This window comes from Desmodus rotundus, chromosome 3 (genome assembly GCF_022682495.2).
Source record: "Desmodus rotundus isolate HL8 chromosome 3, HLdesRot8A.1, whole genome shotgun sequence".
Taxonomy (NCBI): domain Eukaryota; kingdom Metazoa; phylum Chordata; class Mammalia; order Chiroptera; family Phyllostomidae; genus Desmodus; species Desmodus rotundus.
The window spans coordinates 5,071,671-5,089,590 of NC_071389.1; the positions used below are offsets into that span (position 1 = coordinate 5,071,671).

The following is a 17,920-nucleotide window of genomic DNA, read 5'->3' on the forward strand; positions in this document are numbered from 1 at the left end:
AGGACGATGCCTGTCCCACTGAGCCACACCAGTCAGGGCAACGCTGAGTACTTTCAATAATGCCCACGGCAGACAGTTGATGGGAAGACCGAATGAAAAAGAGGCCAGGAAGGGACTTCTCAAACTGAAGTGGTGAGCTAATGCAAGAACTCAGCGAGGATGAGCATTCCAAAGTCTGACTCTCTGTATTTGGGGTGCTGGATATAGTTTAGATAGATGTGATTCGTGAATAAAACTGAAAGTTTTAGATGAGATTAGTGCAAATGAGAAAAGATGGAGATGGAACACTTACCCAAACTCTGTCTACTGGGAGCCGAAACGCAGTAGAATTGATCTAGCGAGAAGGAGCACTCGTCTATATTTCTTTTCTTCAGGTTCAGCTAGAAGCTTCCTTTTGGGTTACTTTGGGGGAACTGATACACAGCAGGTATTCCTAAAAGACTTGGGGTGAAGCGGGGTGGCCCTCTCCCACAGGCTCTCAGGAAGTGTTGTGTTGGGCAGCAGGACGTTTTCGCATTTCATTTACAGAATTCAGGGTCAGGAAGTGGGACCTGGGGTGACCTCCCACTCACCTTCAACCTGAGTGGTGACTCTACCCTTCGGTGACTGAATGCAGCAGAGTCATCGCCTCTTTTTGTTGGAAGGAACCGAGGGGAACATTCCATCCCGGTGGCTGAAGAACGACGACTGTCCTCTTTGACACCCTGGACAGAGGGCCATCTGCCCGTTCTAATTTCGGACAGAACTGACTGTTAGAATTTGCTTTGTACTATTAGGCCACATCTATCTCTTGTAAGTCCTGGTCTGGCCTTCCTAATCCCTCCTCTTTACAGCCTCGAGCCTTTGACAGTGGCTGTAGGGGACCCTTCTGAGGCCTCCGGGGCTCCTGCTCCAGAGTGAACACCCGACTCCAGAAGTGTTATTTTCTTAACAGTGCTTTTGTGAATATCCTGGTACATAACCCTCTGCATACTTGTCTCTGGATCCATTTCTGTAAATTAAACTGCTGGGACAAATGGTACATTTTATAGCTTTTGTTATGTATTTCCAGATTGCCCTCCAGAAAGGGAAATTTTGTTTATACGCCCACAGTGGTTTACAAGAGGGCCTATTTCCCCACGCCCTAGCCACCAAATGTGGGGAATTTTTATTCTTTTAATCATTGCCAGTCTGATAGGGGAAAATAATTATCTCATAGTTGCTTTAATTTGCATTTCTTTGATTATGGGTGCGGTTGGACATGTTTTCCAACTATATCCTATACTTTTGCAATCAACTTTTGGAGCTAAATGCAGGACCTTACATGTATTCCAATTAAATTTTATCTTGTTGGAGTCCACCAATCATTCTTTCCTGTTGAGATAATTTGGATCCTGACTCTGTAATTCCAGCGTATTGGCCTTCCCTCCCAGCCTCGTGTTATTTGCACAGTTGATAAGCAGTTATCTTTGGCTTTATCCAAGTTGTTGATAGAATGTTAAAGAGTGTAGGGCCAAGGACAGAACTGTTTGGCATGCCATTAGAGAACGCCTTGGGACGCCACTGTCCCATCTGCTGTTAACATTCCCCCTCACTATGCAGCGGGTGCAGCCTAGACCCGTACACAGAGCCAAGTGCGGATTCCAGCCTTGACACTAATTGGCTTTGTGGCCTTGAGCAAGTGGTATCGCCTTTAACACGCAGGTGCCGCATTCACTGCTTTGTCTACAAGGATTTCGTGAGAAACCCTCCGACTATTGCCAAAAGGCATTGCACTACGAAAAAGGAAGGTTCACCTGATTTATAATCTAGTGAAAGACATTCCTTTGATAATCAATATTGACCTTAATAATCATCCTTTCTAAATACTGATCAATCATTCATTTAATTTTTGGCTCCAGAATTCGCCCATCATCCACACTAAATTCATTGGCCTTAAGTTCATCCAATTCATAATTTTTTTAAGGATATTTACCTTGATTCCCCACGATGCCTCAAAGTACCCCGAGACCTCAGCTGTGCTCGGTGCTCCCTGCCGAAGCTTGTCAGTCCTGTCACCCTGGTCCAGTTGGCTTTCATATCACAAAGGGACAAGTCACAGGGCTTGCCTCCTCTCACCCAGCATGGGCAGAGGGCCTGGGGTGTCAAGAGGCAGGTCACGAACAGCTGCGACGGCACTGAAAGGAAGTGGGGCGAACGGCTCAGTTTAAGGAAAAGGAGGTCTTTGTGAGACCGGCGAGTGCCAGCTGCCCATGTCCTCAGCCTAAGAAACGGTCCCCATGGGCCTGTGACAAGAATGTCCAGTTGTACATCTACACATGTGATGAAAGGCACAAGCGCCAACAGAGTCATCTTCAGGTGAAACGGTGACACGTGACGGCACCTTTCTTTGCGTTACTTCACTATCAAAACTCGGACAAGACGATTCTAAGGAAGGAACAGTAAGGATTAACCCCGTGTGACAGATACCCGGAAACTAAAAAAGCAATTAGGTAACTGATTTAAGTGACATAGTGAATCAGTCGTGACTGAGTCACCTGGCTTTTTGTCACCATGCCCGGAATGTAGCTGCTGATGTACACCTCGCAAATACATCACTGAATTGCATGCAGTTATGACCGTTCGTGGTCATGCAGGCCAGCAATGGTCACAGCAATGGTCCTAAAGGCTGATGTTGGCCCTTCTGTGGGGCAGGTGCTGCCCTGAGTCTTCGCATGAATTAACCCCAGACGCCTCACAGCTGGTGCCCCTGACCAGTGGGTGCTGTTTTCACTCGTTTTTCGGAAGTGATGAGATGGAGGCACAGAAGAGATGAGTGTCCCAGGTCACTCATCCTGTCGGGGGGGAGAGCTGAGGTTGGAACCCGGGACTCTGGCCCCACCCGTTAGTTCTGCTGCCTTACGAGTAAATGAGGATAAGAAAGGAACAGTTACTGGAAAGTGCTTCTCCCGAAATGGTGAGACTGCATTGCGAACAGTGGTCTCGGTGACTGTGGAGTAAACAAACCAGCTCCTTCACCTCCCAAGTGAAAAGGAAGGAGCAGTGAGTGAGGGAGAAAAGGGAAGTCAAGGGCACGAACGACCGGTGACCTCGGTGCACGGCCTCTGGGTGGTGCGCGCATGAGGCCTGTGCAAGCCGACGGTGAGTGAGTGTGCCCACAGAGTGGAACACAAACACCGGGACCGAGATTACAGCCGAGCCCAGATCATGGGACAGACCCTGCTCTCCAACCCCGTCTTCCAATAACAGGGCTCCAGAGCCAAGTGCGGTAACTGCTGGCACGCAGAGCGCTCCAGACGCGGCCAGGACTGAGCGCCAGTCAGCGGGTTCCCAGTATTGTCTTCCAGTTGCTAGACTACGCTGCTTTCCAGTACATTATCTGGAGTATGAAAACTAAAATGTAAGTAAAGCATTTTCATACAAATAATTTCAACCGCAACAAGGCAATTGGCTTCTGATTGAGTTGGCAAGGAAAGGTAATGAACTCATTCCGATTGACATATTTAGAGTTTCTCTTGCCAAATCCAATTGGCAGCTTCATAATTATGGAAACGTCCATGTTATTTCCACTCCACCAGGGCTAGGCCTGCTGGTATCTGATTCAATGTTTACTTCATGAATGAGGTCAGTTCCCAGCACAGCTGGGGTTTCAGTGAAGGAATCCGAGCTGCTGGTCAGCACACAGCGTTCCCACTCGAATCTGACCAGGGTCGTCAGGCTCCCAGGGCAGCCCTCTCACCGTTCGCCCAGGTGAGCCGGCCTCTGGCACTCCCTGGGGCCTGGCGCGTCTGGCAGCCCTGCTCACCCCTCCCTGCAGAGGCAGACGGAGGCCGGGCTGCAGCCTGGTGCAGTGAGGCCACGTCCAAGCTTCCCATGGCCTGACAGCATTCACTCCCCAGCCTGCCCCTTGCTCTTGCAACACCTCGCCCCTTAGGAGCTTCAGAACTGCCAGGAAATGGTGTAGGTTTGTTTGTTTTTTTAAATTATTTATTCCAGGATGGCTCCACTCGTGTGGTGAGAGAATGACTCAGGGTGCCTTGGAAGCCACCTCCAAAGGTAACTAACTGTCCCACAGGCCAGCGTGTCCCCACGCTGGTAAAAACAAATCCAAAGCTTACAAGGGCTCAGAACACCCATTTTTAAGAATACAGACTGATGAAGCGGTATTCTCTAAGCTCACGGAAGTTGCTGGGGAAGCTGCTGATGGCAGAAAGGGAAGGCGGCTCCTCACAGCAGTGACAGGGCCCAGCTGCAAATGACCGTAGGAGCAGCAGGAGGCTCAGCTGTCACGGACCTGTTCGCCTGCACCCCAAGCTATTACAGGAGGACACCGGAACCAGATAGCGTGTGGTCGAAGCCCCAAGCGGCCCTGGTGGCGAGTTCTTCATCTTGGTGCGATCCAGTCGTCAGAAGCGCAGAGAGAGATGGCACTCCAGTTTGGATCCCCAAATAATTGTGGGCCTCACACACCTAACGATACCCGGTGGGGGGTGAGCCTGGAGGAGGAGATGGTTTAAGAACTGGATGCAAAGGCAGATTCAAGGAGAAAGCATCCTCTTCCTCAATGCTCACAAGGCAGCATGTGTTCCAAGCACCACGTTCTCACCCCTAGCAGAGCGGTGATGCCAACTGCTGCCGATGCAGACGTGAGACTAGAACAACGTGGAGGAGACACACCCCAGGTGTACAAGGGGAGCTCTCTTCCTCTGACCTGAGCAGAGGTTATTTTAGCGTGGAGACTCCACTCCCTCTTATCTAGAGGGTGGGTGTGGCTGCCACAGCTTTCAGGGCGTCTCTCCCACCTTGAGGGTCGGCACTCCTATAGGGTCCAAACAGCCCTCACTTCCTCGAGGGCACAGCCCACCTCAGACCCACACTGCTGAGCTGTCTCCCTGTTCCCACTGCCCCAATACCAGGGACCTGCCGTCAGTTCTGCAGCCTGTGCTATGCACCATTGGCATAGTCATACCATCTTATCATCAAACGGTCATTTCCCTTGAGTTTGCTTCTGGAGGTTTTTGAAGATGGGACCCTCAACAAAGTTCACTCCTCCGCACTCGCCGGCCTCATCGCCTGCACTCTCTGCCCGCTCGGCTGCAGCTGCAGTGGCCGCATTGTCGACACTTGAATGCACCGTATGTTCATCCACTTCAGGGCCTTGGCACATGTCGCCCCCTCCACCTCCACCTGCAATGTGCAGGTCACCCCCATGGCATCTTCTCTCCCTTCAGGTCTTCCTCGTGTGCCTGGTGAGCAGTGAGAGCTTCCTTTATGTGCCCGAGACACAGCGGATCCTTCCACACGTGTCCCCCGTTCCTTGTCTGATTTCCCCTGAGCTCGCATCCCCTGGAAAACAGCACGCACTGCTCGTTTCTTCCTGCTCTGCCTCGCCCATGGGAAGGCCAGCGCCAGGAGGGCAGGGCATTCTGACTCTTGCCCACTGCCCCAGCCCCATGGCTGGAGCAGGGCTCCATGTGTCCGTGCCAGTCACTAGTCGAGGCCCTGGGTGTTTTGGGAAAAGTTTCTCCAGTGACTGAGGAATTCAGTGTCCATCAAGGCACTGACTTCTTTAAGCTCCAGGGAACTGTGTCTATTGATTCCTCGGAGGGATTGGAGGACTTGGACGAATGCTTTGCCTGTCCCTCCTCATCCCTGCCCCTTCGATTCTATGTGCTCTGCTTCCCCAACAGACACAGGAAAGTGGGGTCACAGAAAGACAGAGCCTTCTATGACTTAGGAACGCAGGTGTTCCCTCCACCGGGACCAGCGGACCCTGGCTTTTCATAAGCTCCTGGGGGGAATGCATCTGAAATGTCGTCAGTCTCCCCGGTTGTGAGTAGAGCTACGTAACCGGTAGAGTTGTGGGCAAGGCAGCTGCGCAGGCAGGCGGCCATTCCCCGGGCATTCCAGAGAGTGCGGTGCTCAAGCCTCAGGAAGAGGGACGGCGCCTGCAGCCAACAGCCCGACTGGAAAGTCTGTGTAAGGGACACCTGGAGGAAGCGGAGCCTCCATTGCCTTCTCCGCCCGACTGGAACCCTGCATTTCTCAGCCCAGCGTGGGCGCTCCCTGACCCCCCACCCCAGAGACATGCCGGCCAGCCCCCAACTTTATAATTTGAAAGCTTAGTGGTTACTCCTAACAAATCAGAACTGCTTTGCTTTCATCTAGTTTGAAAAGCCTTTTGTGAGACTGGGAGTGACCCAAAAGTAACCTCTCTATTCCTGTCTGAAGGGCAAATATTTCCAGATCCGAGACCGCACTCAGCGGTGCCGAGACCGGCCTATATGAATACTTGATTATGCCTCCGAAACCCCGTCTGCTAACCCCGCGCCAGTCCTGTTTCAGAAATGAACCAGAAGCTGAGCGAAGAAACTGCGAATCAAGAGGTTTATTATTTTCCCCTATTAAGCAGTTTGAAACCGAAGTTTCCACATTTTTCAGGGTTTGATGTCATAAAATTCCCATGTATGACTGCATTTTGAAAAACAGAGTCTGTGTGTGTGTGTGTGTGTGTGTGATGGAATGTGAGAGGTTTAGCATGTGACTTAGAAAATAAACTCCTAAGCTTGGAATTTGAGATGCGCAGACAGAACGGGCCACCGGCTATAGCCTTTGCTCCAGCGGGTTCATGGGATGTTGAGACCGTCCCGGGACTGTCTGGAAGTTACATGTCAGTCTTCTGAACATCCCCGGGGCCCTCCAAGTGCAGTGTAAACAGGCTTCTATTTAAAACTTTCACACCTGCTACTTGACTCTTTCTTGTTTTCCAAAGGGTGCTCTCCTCCCCTTGGATTCTTTTCCACCTTCCCTTTTCTGTGGTAGTCTGCTTCAGCCCAGCCTCCTGGCATGAAGAGGAAGACACATAAAAGGAGCTGGGAAGGGGCGGTCTTTCACCTTTGCTGCTGAAAACTGGTTCAGTCCTGGAAACACTGCTGGGGACTCAGGGGCAGAGAGGGCAGAGAGGGGCCCAGAGATGGGGGAGAAGAGGAGTTTGCCTGTCTGTGTGTTTAAGAGAAGGTGAAGCCAGACCCTCAGTATTTGATGCCTTTGCAGACCTTGCTAGGAAGGCCCTTGGATAGCCCCAGGTCCCAGGGCGCCTTATCTAAATGAGCTCCAGATCTATCAACATCAGGGGTTTTGGGGGAGGGGGGAGGGGGGAGGGGCATGAGAAAGAATTCAGAAGGGGGATGAGAGAGACTGGCAATGGGGAGATGGAAGGATGTGCAGCAAAAGCAATCTAAGCAAGAGGAAGAATAAGACGGTGTCAGGAACGGAGCCCATGGCTTCCGTTGTCCTCTAGGCCCAGAATCTTCTGTGCCTCGATTACGGAGTGAGCAGCGGTGAGGCTCAGATGCTCAAGGACTGGAGTTTCAGACTGTGGGTGTCGTTCCTCTGTTTCCCCGATTGTGTGAAACTTCTCCGTTCCGATTCTCAAAGTGTCCTCCTCCTGCTCTTCCTCCTCTTCTTCCTCCCGGGCTCAGCCACGGTCAGAAGGACGGGAGCAGCTCAGAGTGGCGCTGCAGTGGCAGAAGTGTGCTGGAGCCGGGCCGCGGCGGCCAGCCCCGAACAAGGCAGCGCTTGTGTGCAGAAGCGTTTCGAGTTTGTTTCACAGATGCAGGGACGTTGGACAGAGAGGAACAGAGAAATTCCAGAGATTTTTCACGTGCAAGCGGATATTTCCTCTGCGGGTTTCTAGACTAAATAAGACTCCTGTGTCGAAGGGACCGTGCACACCGCCGACCAGGCGGCGTTCTGAGTGCAGGGAGCCTGGAGGGAGACGGGGCGGAGGAAGGAGAGGCTGCCCCAATAGACGTCTTTTCTGGAAGAAGCTCCGTGCAGGTCCCCCTCCACCTGCAAGACGTCCATTTCAAATATGGAGGAAGGGTTTGTTGGCAGACCTTGGGAATGAAATGGGCTGGATTTGAGAATAATAGACCTGGGCCTCTCATGAACCGTTTTCATATATATTTTAAATAGACTTTATTTTTTAAGAGTCTAACTCTGAACAGTGTTGGGTTCATAGCAAAATTAAGGGGAAAGTACAGAGATTTCCCATCTACCCCCTGCCCCCCCCACACACATACACAGCGCCCCACTATGAACATTCCCAACACAGGGGACACTTGTTACAGTCAACGAACCGAGACTGGCACATCATTATCACCCACAGTCCGCACACATCAGGGCTCGCTCTCAGTGGTGTGCGTTCAGCGGGCTTTCGTGCCGGCTGTTGCCTCGCCACAGAGTCCTTCCACTCCCTGACAGCCCCTTCCCTCACTCACCCCTCCCTCCCCCGCCCCCTGGCCACCACAGGCTTTTTACTGTCTCCGTGCCTTTGCCTGTTCTAGGATGCCCCGTATAATAGTTGAAATCACGCAGTACGCAGCCTTTCCAGATTGGCTGGTCGGTACGATCAAGGTTCCTCCATCTTCATATGGCTTGATAGCTTTCATTGTAGTGCTAAATAATATTCCATTGCCTGGATGTAGCCATTTATGTATACAGGGTGGGGCAAAAGTAGGTTTACAGTTGTGACTGTGAAACAGTTTATTCTTGTATTATTTATTTAATGATTGTGTTGTTTTCTATACAAACAACTGTAACCTACTTTTGCCCCACCCTGTATACTTAAGAAACCAGGGCTTTTAATAGAATGATATAATTTATTGATAACTAGTATTATAATACAACCTATGATAAGACAAAAGCAATATTTGGCTTAAATAGAACAATCTCTATAACGAGCTCTAGATATGAAGGCTATTATCCTTCTGGTTGTAATGAGGAAACTGAGTCACAAAGAGAACCTGACAGGAAGTCAGTGTGGGGAGATCCATTAAAAAAAAGAAGGGTCTAGAAGCCCAGCTGTTCGCTGGAACTAGACAAGAGCATAATGTACGGGTTCACGTCTGTAATGTTTGAAGCTGACAAATGTGGGGAGGAGGCAGACACTTAGTCCCAGCCCCTCAGGTTGCCCGGCAAAGGGATTTCCTTAGAGTGCACTCCTGCCCTCTCCCGCTCCCCCTGGCTACTTCCTCCTCTCACCCTTTGCTCTCCCCAGAGAGGAGGAGCCACTTTCCCAGCCAGGTGGTAGGGCAGGACTGGGCATGCTCAGAGTGCCCTCCCCGCCCCTCGATGGCCTGGCTGCCCAGGACACACTGGCCCACTGGCCACGTCTCACCCCCCCACACACCACTTTGAATTCAGGAGCGCAGCGTGAGCGAGCCCACTCACCCACACACCTCAGCCGTGTCCTACAAACAGCTTTATGAAAATAATGATGCTGACACCCCAGTCTCCATTCTCTCCGACCCCTGCGTCCGCTTGGTTATCCTGATTCAAATGGGAAGGACACGCCCTCCCACACCTGATACTGTCATCATCAATAGCTTTTTTTTGGGGGGAGGGGTCCTCCAGGAAAGCTTTATTTTCATTGTTACCGACTTTATTGGGGTGACAATGGTTGATAAAATTATATAGGTTTCAGGTGCACAGTTCAGGGACACATCATCCGTGTCCTGTACTGTGTTCATCCCCCCAAGTCACGTCTCCTGCCGTCATGGCCATTCATCCGCCTTTGCCCTCTTCTGCCCCCACCCCCTCCTTTCCCTCTGGCAATCCCCTCACTGCTGTCTGTGCCCACCAGGGTTTGTCTCTTTGCTTAATCCCTTCACCTTCTGCACCCCGCCCCCCCAAGTCCCCGCCCCTCTGGGATCTGTTCCACCTGCCCAGGCCTCAGGTTCTATGTTAGTTCATCAGTTTATTTTGTTCATTAGATTCCACCTACAAGTGGGATCATATGGTATCTGTCTTTCCCTGACTGGCTTATCTCACTTAATATGCTCCTGTCCAGGTCCACCCATGCTGTTGTAAAGGCTAAGATTTCCTTCCTTTTTATGGCTGAGTAGTATTCCATCGTGTGAATGTACTGCAGCTTTTTTATCCACTCACCTACCGATGGGCACTTGGGCTGCTTCCAAATCTTGGCGGTTGTAAAGAACACTGCAATGAACACAGGGGTGTATATGTTCTTCAAATCAGCGTTTCAGGTTTCTTCGGATATATTCCCAGAAGTGGAATCCCTGGGCCATAGGCAGTTCCGTTTTTAATTCTTTGAGGAAACTCCACACTGCTTTCCACAGTGGCTGCACCCGTCTGCATTCCCACCAACAGTGCACTAGGGTTCCCTTCTCTCACAGCCTCGCCAGCGCTTGGTGATTATTGATCTGGTGATAATAGCCATCCTCACAGGCATGAGGTGATATCTCATTGTGGTTTTAATTTGCATTTCTCTGATGATTAGTGACGCTGAGCATCTTTTCCTATGTCTATTGGCCGTCTGTATGTCCTCTTTGGAGAATTGTCTATTCAGGCCCTTTGCCCATTTTTAAATTGAGTTGTCTGTGTTTTTGGTGTTGAGTTCTTTATAAATTTTGAGTATTAACCCTTCATCAGAGGTATCAGTGGCGAATATGTTCTCCCATTCAGTGGGTTGTCTTTTCATTTTGTTGATGGCTTCCTTTGCTGTGCAAAAACTTTTCAGTTTAATGGAGTCCCGTTTATTTATTGTTTTCTTTTATTTCCTTTGCCTGAGGCAATATATGAAAAAAAATACTACTAAGAGAAATTTTGAGATTTTACTGCCTATGTTTTCTTCTAGGAGTTTTATGGTTTCCGTCTGACATTTAAGTCTTGGATCCATTTTGAGTTGATTCTTCTGTGTGGTGTAAGAAGGTGGCCCAGTGCCATCTTTGTTCGCACATATCTGTCCAACTTCCCCAACACCATTTATTGAATAGACTGTCTTTACCCCATTGTATGTTCTTGTCTCCTGTGTCAAATACTAATTGACCAGAGGCGTGGGCTTATTTCTGGGCTCTCTATTCTGTTCCATTGATCTATATGTCTGTTTTTATGCCAGTTCCAGGCTGTTTTCGTTACTATGTTTTTAAAAGGCTCTCGTCACATATCGGCCAGATTCTTCTGTCACTGAGCCTGGTGATTTTGAAACTGTTTTAGGCCTGCAGGACAAGATTTCATTAACTGAAGTAGTAACTTATATTAAAAGCATTCAACTAGCCTGAAAGTGTAGCCAGCCTACTTTCAGGAAGTCATTTGATTCCCTTCGAGAAATCTGATGGAAAAACTAACTTAAGACCAGAAATTCAGCTACTTATAGCTGATATAGCAATTCTATCTAGAAAGGTCTACATACAACCAGTTACAAACCAAACGTACCATAAAAGAAAAACACGTATTAAGGCTATTCCAATTTTTTTTGTCAGGACTTGCAAAGAAGCTTCCTTTTCCATCCTATGGTTTGATACACATTTTCACACCTGGAGGCCCATCCCAGTGCATCCAGAACACTTGGAAACACCTGAATTTCCCTGAGCCAAGGTTGAAATGCCACCATGACTTATAACGGGGGCAATACAAAATGTAATGATTGCATATCTCGCCGCACAGGGACTACACAAAAGTTGGGATGAGCCCCTTGAGAAGAGAACCTGCTTTCCATATGTGTAGCATCTTACCTGCACAGTGGCATGAGGAGGAGGAGGAGAACAAATACAGGAAAGGTTTTCCGAGCACGGTCACCCTCTTGGTTGAGGTGGGCGCTCAGTGGGACACACGCGACCTGTCTGGCACCATGACTAACCCATGGGTGCTTCCAGCCCCTTCTCCTGTGCCCATCTCCACGCCGGCGGGAGGGCCAGCTGTGCCTGGCCGAGTCCTGTCAAAGTACACGTGCATGGATCTCTTCTGGAGCCCCCCGGAAGGTTTTGCTCGTCTTCTATAAGAAACAGACAAGACTGGCCATGCCCCTTCCCCTTCTTCCTGCCTTGATGGTGGGCATGATTCCCGGAGCTGCAGCAGCCATTGATGACCATGAGGTGACCAACCAACCCTTTAATCCCCAGCCGCTAGTAGCCTAGTGCATGAAGGCTATTCCAGCTGCCAACCTTCTCTCCCCTGCGTGTAACTACAGCAATAGTAGGGCATTGGAACTGCCTGGAACCTCATTAAACCAAAGAAGACAAACTGTGTTACTAAACTAACTTTTGGCCTACTACCCTCAGCACATACAAATGGAACAAGATGTTTAAAACGAGTCTGTTTCAATTCTGGCGAAGGTCCCAAGGCAGAGACAAACCAGTAGGTGCCAACTACTGCCATGTTCCAAAGTGAGGCGCTAGACTGGGTCAAAGAGCTGTCTGAGGACCTGCGGCCCCCAGACCCCCGCAACAGGTTGGAGGCGGGAGAGGCCAAGAGGGACAGATTGGAAATTAGATGACTTCTTTAAAGAGAGCTGCTGGATGCTGCAGCACTTCCCACACACACACATCACCTCCACTGTGGATGAGAGGAGGGGCATGTAAGGACTTCAGGGAGGCCACTCAGAGACATGACATATATACCTTGGAGCTTGGGGACCACCCAACTGGTATCCGTCACATGCCCAAGAAATCTTAGGAGCAAGAAGCCCAGCCCTGGCTGGTGTGGCTCAGTTGGTTGGGCTTCTTCACGCAAACAGAAAGATCACTGGCTCAGTTGCTGGTCAGGGCACGTGCCTGGGTTGCAGGTTCTGTCCCCTGTTGGACCGCGTACAAGAGGCAACCAATCGATGCTTCTCTCTCACATAGATTTTTCTCTCCCTCTCTCCCTCCCTTCCCTGCCCTCTCTCTCTCTAAAAGAAGGAGGAGAAACCTGAAAGTCAGACAAGGAGAGGTGGCTGGAGAGGTGGCACAGAGCCTCACCCCCTGGTGTTTTCCCAATGACCAGACAGGGGCCATCCGGAAGAGCTGTCCCCCTAGGGCTGCCAGGGGAGAGGGTGGAGCACAGATGCTAAGGCAGCAGCTGAAGATGCCCTCCTTCCCCCCAGGGAACCACAGCTTAGCCATCCCCCCACTCCAGGGGAGTCTCTAAGGAACCCCAAAGCCCCTCCCAGGAGAAAAAGTCAGCTTTAAATATTTTCTTTGGCCAGAGGAAGCAAAGCCTGATTACATGAGTGCCCACCTACCACTTTACCCTGGAGGGCCTGAGGCCACCCAGGGAGTGGGAGGGAGGAGGGTAGCCAGGAAATGTGGGGAAACTGAGAGTGAGGGTTAATTTTATGTATCAGCTTGACTGGGCCACGGGGTGCCTAGATACTGGGCCAGCCTTTATTCTGGTGTGTCTGTGGGGGTGTTTCTGAACTAGAGTAGCATTTGAGTCAGTAGGCCGAGTAAAGCCGATGGTCCACCAAGGGGAGCGGGCCTCATCCAGCCTGTGGAAGGCCTGAATAGAATGGAAGGCTGAGTAAGAAAGACTTCTCTGCCTGAGTGTCTCCAAGCTGGGACATTGGTCTCCTGCCTTTGATCTCAGACCCAGGCTGAAACTCACACCATTGGGGTCTCCTGCTTGCCAACTGCAAGTCTTGGCCTTTTCCACCTCCACAATCTTTGAAGGCCAGTCCTTTATAGTAAATATAGATGTAATGCTATCAGTTCTGTTTCTCTGGAAAACCCAGACACAGAGGATGCTTCAGGAAGGGTCCCTCCCCTGTTTTCCACCGCAGGCTTCTGGCTGGGAGTAGCCCAGCTGAGTGGGGAGACATGTAACTTCAGTGAACCCTGTAGACTCGAAGCGACCAGAGGACGCATTGTCTAATAGCACTGGAAGGTCACAGGGCTGCCAGAGATTCCACCAGGGGCCTGAGCAGAAAGCAGCCCCCAGGGAGCATTGAACTGGCCCTGGACAGTAAGCGTGTGTCTGTCCAGTGCACCCACAAACCCAGTCTGCGCCACCCTGGTTTCCCAAGCATGGCGTGTGATGCCTGCAACTGGTGTTTGTAGATGGAACCTGAATATTTCCCAGGTCCCTTCTCCCAAACACGAAACTCCTTTTATCCTCCTTGGAAATCTGTGCAGGCTCTACAGCAAAGTACTATAGAGAATGCAGGCCTTCGGTTTATTAAGTACAAAAAGTAGCTTCCGGGAGCATAGAATTACATGATTCCCTTTCAAATGCGTACGGAACGCAGCTCCTTTCAAAGCCGTGTCCTCTCCCATCCTGCAGGAACCCTGCTGGCACTGGGAGGCCTGCCTCCCACTGAGGTCCAAACTGCGCCTCAGTCTCAGCTGGTGAGAGACGAGCTGGGTGGGTCTTTGCACCAGACAGTGTGTTGAAAACCACCAGACAAGGAGTAGCTGACCTTGACCCATCTCTGCCGAACTCCCAGGAATACTGTGGAGGTTTCCCGCCCACGTGGGAGCCTCACCAGCCTGCGCCTGGAGGTGCATGAAGGGGGAGATTGGGCAATTTCTGCTTCTTCGCTCCCACCGCCCTCATCTTGCTGTTGTTCACTCTTTCCAAGTCCTCGGGCCCCAGTGCCAAGAACGGCTGGGTCCAGCCAGGCTATTTATAGTGCTGGTACAGGACTGGGCAGCTAGTGGGAGCAGATGTTTTCTGATATGGGGAAAGGAAGCTATTTATACCGGGAGTTGGATGCAAAGGAGTCGGAGGGGAGGCTGCAGCCATAGTTGATGTTCCTGCCCCCCCAACGCTGGAGGAAGTTCTCCAGATCCTCGGGTGAAAACATTCTCACCCTCTCTGCCTAGACAGTTCCACTCAGTAGACGCTGACTGAGTGTCAGCCGGTGGGGGTGGGACACTGGGGTGAAGAGGACTAGGGCCCCCCAGTGGTTACAGTCCAGCAGGGGAGACCTCGTGATAGTGAGTCGTGCTATCCCTTGCTGCCTGCTGAGAGCGCCATGGGAGCGCCCACACGGTGGACGTGGGGGAGGCTGCTGGGCACTTGTGTGGGGCTGGAGGACGGGGTGGGGGGAGGGGTGGTCACCAGGGCCACAAGGCCGGTGAGCGCTAACCTGGCTTGGAAGGAAGGCAGGAAAGGTCCAGCCTGAGACATCCTGGGAACATCCAGGAATCGGATGTGGTCTGAGGCCGGGCAGGTGCTTCCTGAGGATTTCAGAGGAAAAAGCTGGCTGGTGAGCTGGGACCAGGCTGTGAAGGGTCATCGTCCAAGATCAGGACTATGTGGACTTGGCCTTCAGGCAGAAGGAGCAGGCAAAGCTTTCTAAGAAGGGAAGCGATCGTTATTCCAGGCCGATGGAAACTGTGGGTCTGTGAGCAAGCTGCTCCTGCGGCTCCCGCGTCCCAGGCACCACGCCAGCGCCGGGGCAGGCCCACGCCCTCCCGAGCTTTCTTCCCATCTCACTTGTCCTGGCCACTGCTGGCCCCGCAGACCAGTCCCTGCCTCGTCCCCCGCTCTGATCTGTCTGTTGCTCTATCTCCTCCTCAGCATCACCCCAGCCTGGGTGTAGCCTCATTCCTCTGATTTGAAAACCAAGGAAGAAGAGGAATAACAAAAGACATTTCTGTGTGTTCTCGGGAAGGTTTGGGCGATGGAGCACGTTTACAAGGCACACAACTGAAGACCGAGCGTCAGCCTTCTCCTCGTTCTTTGATACCTAAAGCCATTCCTGCCAACTCCATCCCTGCCTTCACCCCACTTCGCGCCTCACTCTGCCCCTCCGGGCTCTTCTCTCTGTTCCTGAATGCCTATTCTGTTCGGGTGCAGAACCGTTTAAGTCATTTGGGGCTTTGGTTCGGGTTTGGGTCTCCTTTCCTTTGAACCCTGAGGGCCTCACCTCTTAGCTGGGTATTTTCCTAAACAAAAGCCTTTGTCCCCTAATTGGAACACTGGTTCCGGAAGGAGGAAGGTCATCTGTCCCACAGCACAGCATTACGGAGCAGCCGTGTGACACAGTTTATACCGGGAGCCAAAGGGGACGAGAAAAATTAGTGCTATTCTTAGGGCAAACGCCAGAGAAGAACAGAGCCTTCGCTTGGCCCACTGAACCTCCCCCTAGGTTCACCTGTGCTCTTCCTAATAAAATTCTGTCTTAGCGAGAACCCCTCCCCCGATATCTGATGGGGTTCTTCGTCCTCCACCATCTCCCAGGGGATGCCTGAGCACCCCAGCCTGCCTTCGTTGAGAACCCCCAACCCCTGATGTTTTCTATTAGCAGTTTTCCAACCACCGGCTACACCCTGCACCACGGCTATAAATCCCCCCGTTGTGTGGAGAGTTGAGTCCAGCCTGCCCCCCTCACCTCAGGACCCGATCTGATCATCCCTCCCCTTACTGCCATGGCCCCCTTGAGTGAAGTCTGCCTTACCCTCTTGACCAAATGCCACCGAGTCACTTTTTCTTCAACAGGGGAACAGGCTGAACCCCGAGGGCTGCACCATGGGTTTCAATCTCTTGCTTAATGAGCAGCGAGGCTCTCTGTGGAAAGACAGATGAGACACGTCTGTGTGGGCTGGGCGCAGATAAGTCGGGAAAAGGCTCTTCCGGATGAGCTTATAAGGGAAGGATCAACACTCCCAGACGACGAACTGGGTTTGAGAGATGGAGCTGATGGACGTGAGAGAGGAAGGCCTCATTGGTTAGGCTTTGGGGGCACGGAGGGTGGGGGAGAGGCAATGTTAAAATGAGGAAGTGGAAAGAAAAGCCACCGGGAGAACAGAAAATACGAGTTTTAAGTATTTTAGGAGGAAGGGACGGAAACCGAGAGGCACGCACCAGGCCGAGTTTGCGTTCTGAGCCAGGACCAAGAAGAAGCCGGCAGCAGCGCCAAGGCCGGGCAGTGGAGGGCGCTCTGGGCCAGCAGGCCTGGGCTGTGCTTGGCAGAGCGCTTTCCATGGGCGGCGCCGCCACCCCAGCCTTGAGGGGCTGTCCCGTTCTCGGTGGACCTTGTCTTCCTCCAGGGACTGAGGACTTGTTGAAAAGTCCTACTGTGTTCCTGACTCTTAGATGTTTGGTTCAAATCTGGGTTTCTTCTTGGAATGCTTCAAAGGTTTCAGTGTAAGTCCAGGCTGTTCCCTCCCGCTTGCGGAGTTCTGTCTCACATCATCCGTTCGGCTTTGTCCGAGACTAGTGGAGGACGTTGGGTAACAACAGAGCCGGATGCTGCCGGGCTCAGCCACTGCAAGCGGCCCCCACCCACCGCTGCTCAAAGGCCAGCCAGGCGGTTCAGGGTCCGTAGAGCGATGAGCTCAGACAAGCACTCAGAGGCCTATGAAAAGCTTCAGTGCACGTGTCTTCGAGAAAAAGCGATGATGGCAAGTCCCGCAGAGGCGGGCAGGCCAGGTGAGGGAGGAAAGTGAGTGAGAGAGAGGCCCCAGCTCTGCAGGGCACGCTCAGACCAGACGAGGCAGTCACAGACGGGCAGCAAAATGAGAAAAAATGAGGACAAAGGGAGCCAGGCTTTATAAAACTAACTATATTCCATTTACAGGCCATCCGTTGGTTATTTATTGTGAGATTAAGAAATTCCATGGGGAGAGCTTTCTTTCTAAAACAATGATTAGAATAGTATGGGGCTGTTGCCCTTGAAGTTCTTACTTGGCAAAACCAGAGGTTGGAAACATTAAGTAAGTCCTTCCCATTAAAAAGGAGGAAAATCGGCTCGCTCTGGAGAGCCGCGAATCTGAGGGTCATCCAGGGCTGAGTCTGTTTGCCAGCGACGCCCGCTGAGCGAGGGCTCACAGGGAGGGCCCCGGTGAAGGCCCTGCGCCCCAAGGGACAGCAGTGAGGATGAGCCCAGTCCCATTTGGGGCAGTGGTGGCCAGAACACAGGCCCCAGGGGACAAAGGGCCAAGCTGGCCCTCAGAGGGACCTAGTGAAACCAGAGCTACTTTTGAGGTTCAGGCCCCCCACCCTTCCCAGAGTGGCCTGGGGGATGGACAGTTAAAGGATCAAGGTCATGAGACCTCCAGGGTGACCATCCCCACATCCCAGGCTCCCTGGAGCATGGGTGAGGGGGTCAGGGTGTGCTGGGTGGGAAGGCTGCCTGGACTATCGGCAATGTGGGGTCCCGGGGGGCCAGGAGCCTGTCGCTGGGGGCACGTCCGTGGGTAGAAGAGGCGCGGTG

General features: G+C 51.8%; 1 long non-coding RNA gene across 2 annotated transcripts in view; it reads right to left on the reverse strand.

Annotated features, from left to right (window-relative positions):
* Positions 1 to 629: 629 nt before the first annotated feature.
* Positions 630 to 17,920, reverse strand: part of LOC128780472 (uncharacterized) — a 29,157-nt gene continuing 11,866 nt past the window's right edge. Inside the window, exons 1-3 of one of the 2 annotated variants that reach the window (XR_008426404.1) lie at positions 16,163 to 16,342; positions 1,955 to 2,156; positions 630 to 729 (exon numbers count right to left, since the gene is read on the reverse strand). This is a non-coding gene — a long non-coding RNA (uncharacterized lncRNA). Of the gene's footprint in view, positions 730 to 1,954; positions 2,157 to 16,162; positions 16,343 to 17,920 lie in introns of those variants that run through there. The other variant, XR_008426405.2, reaches the window with a different exon arrangement.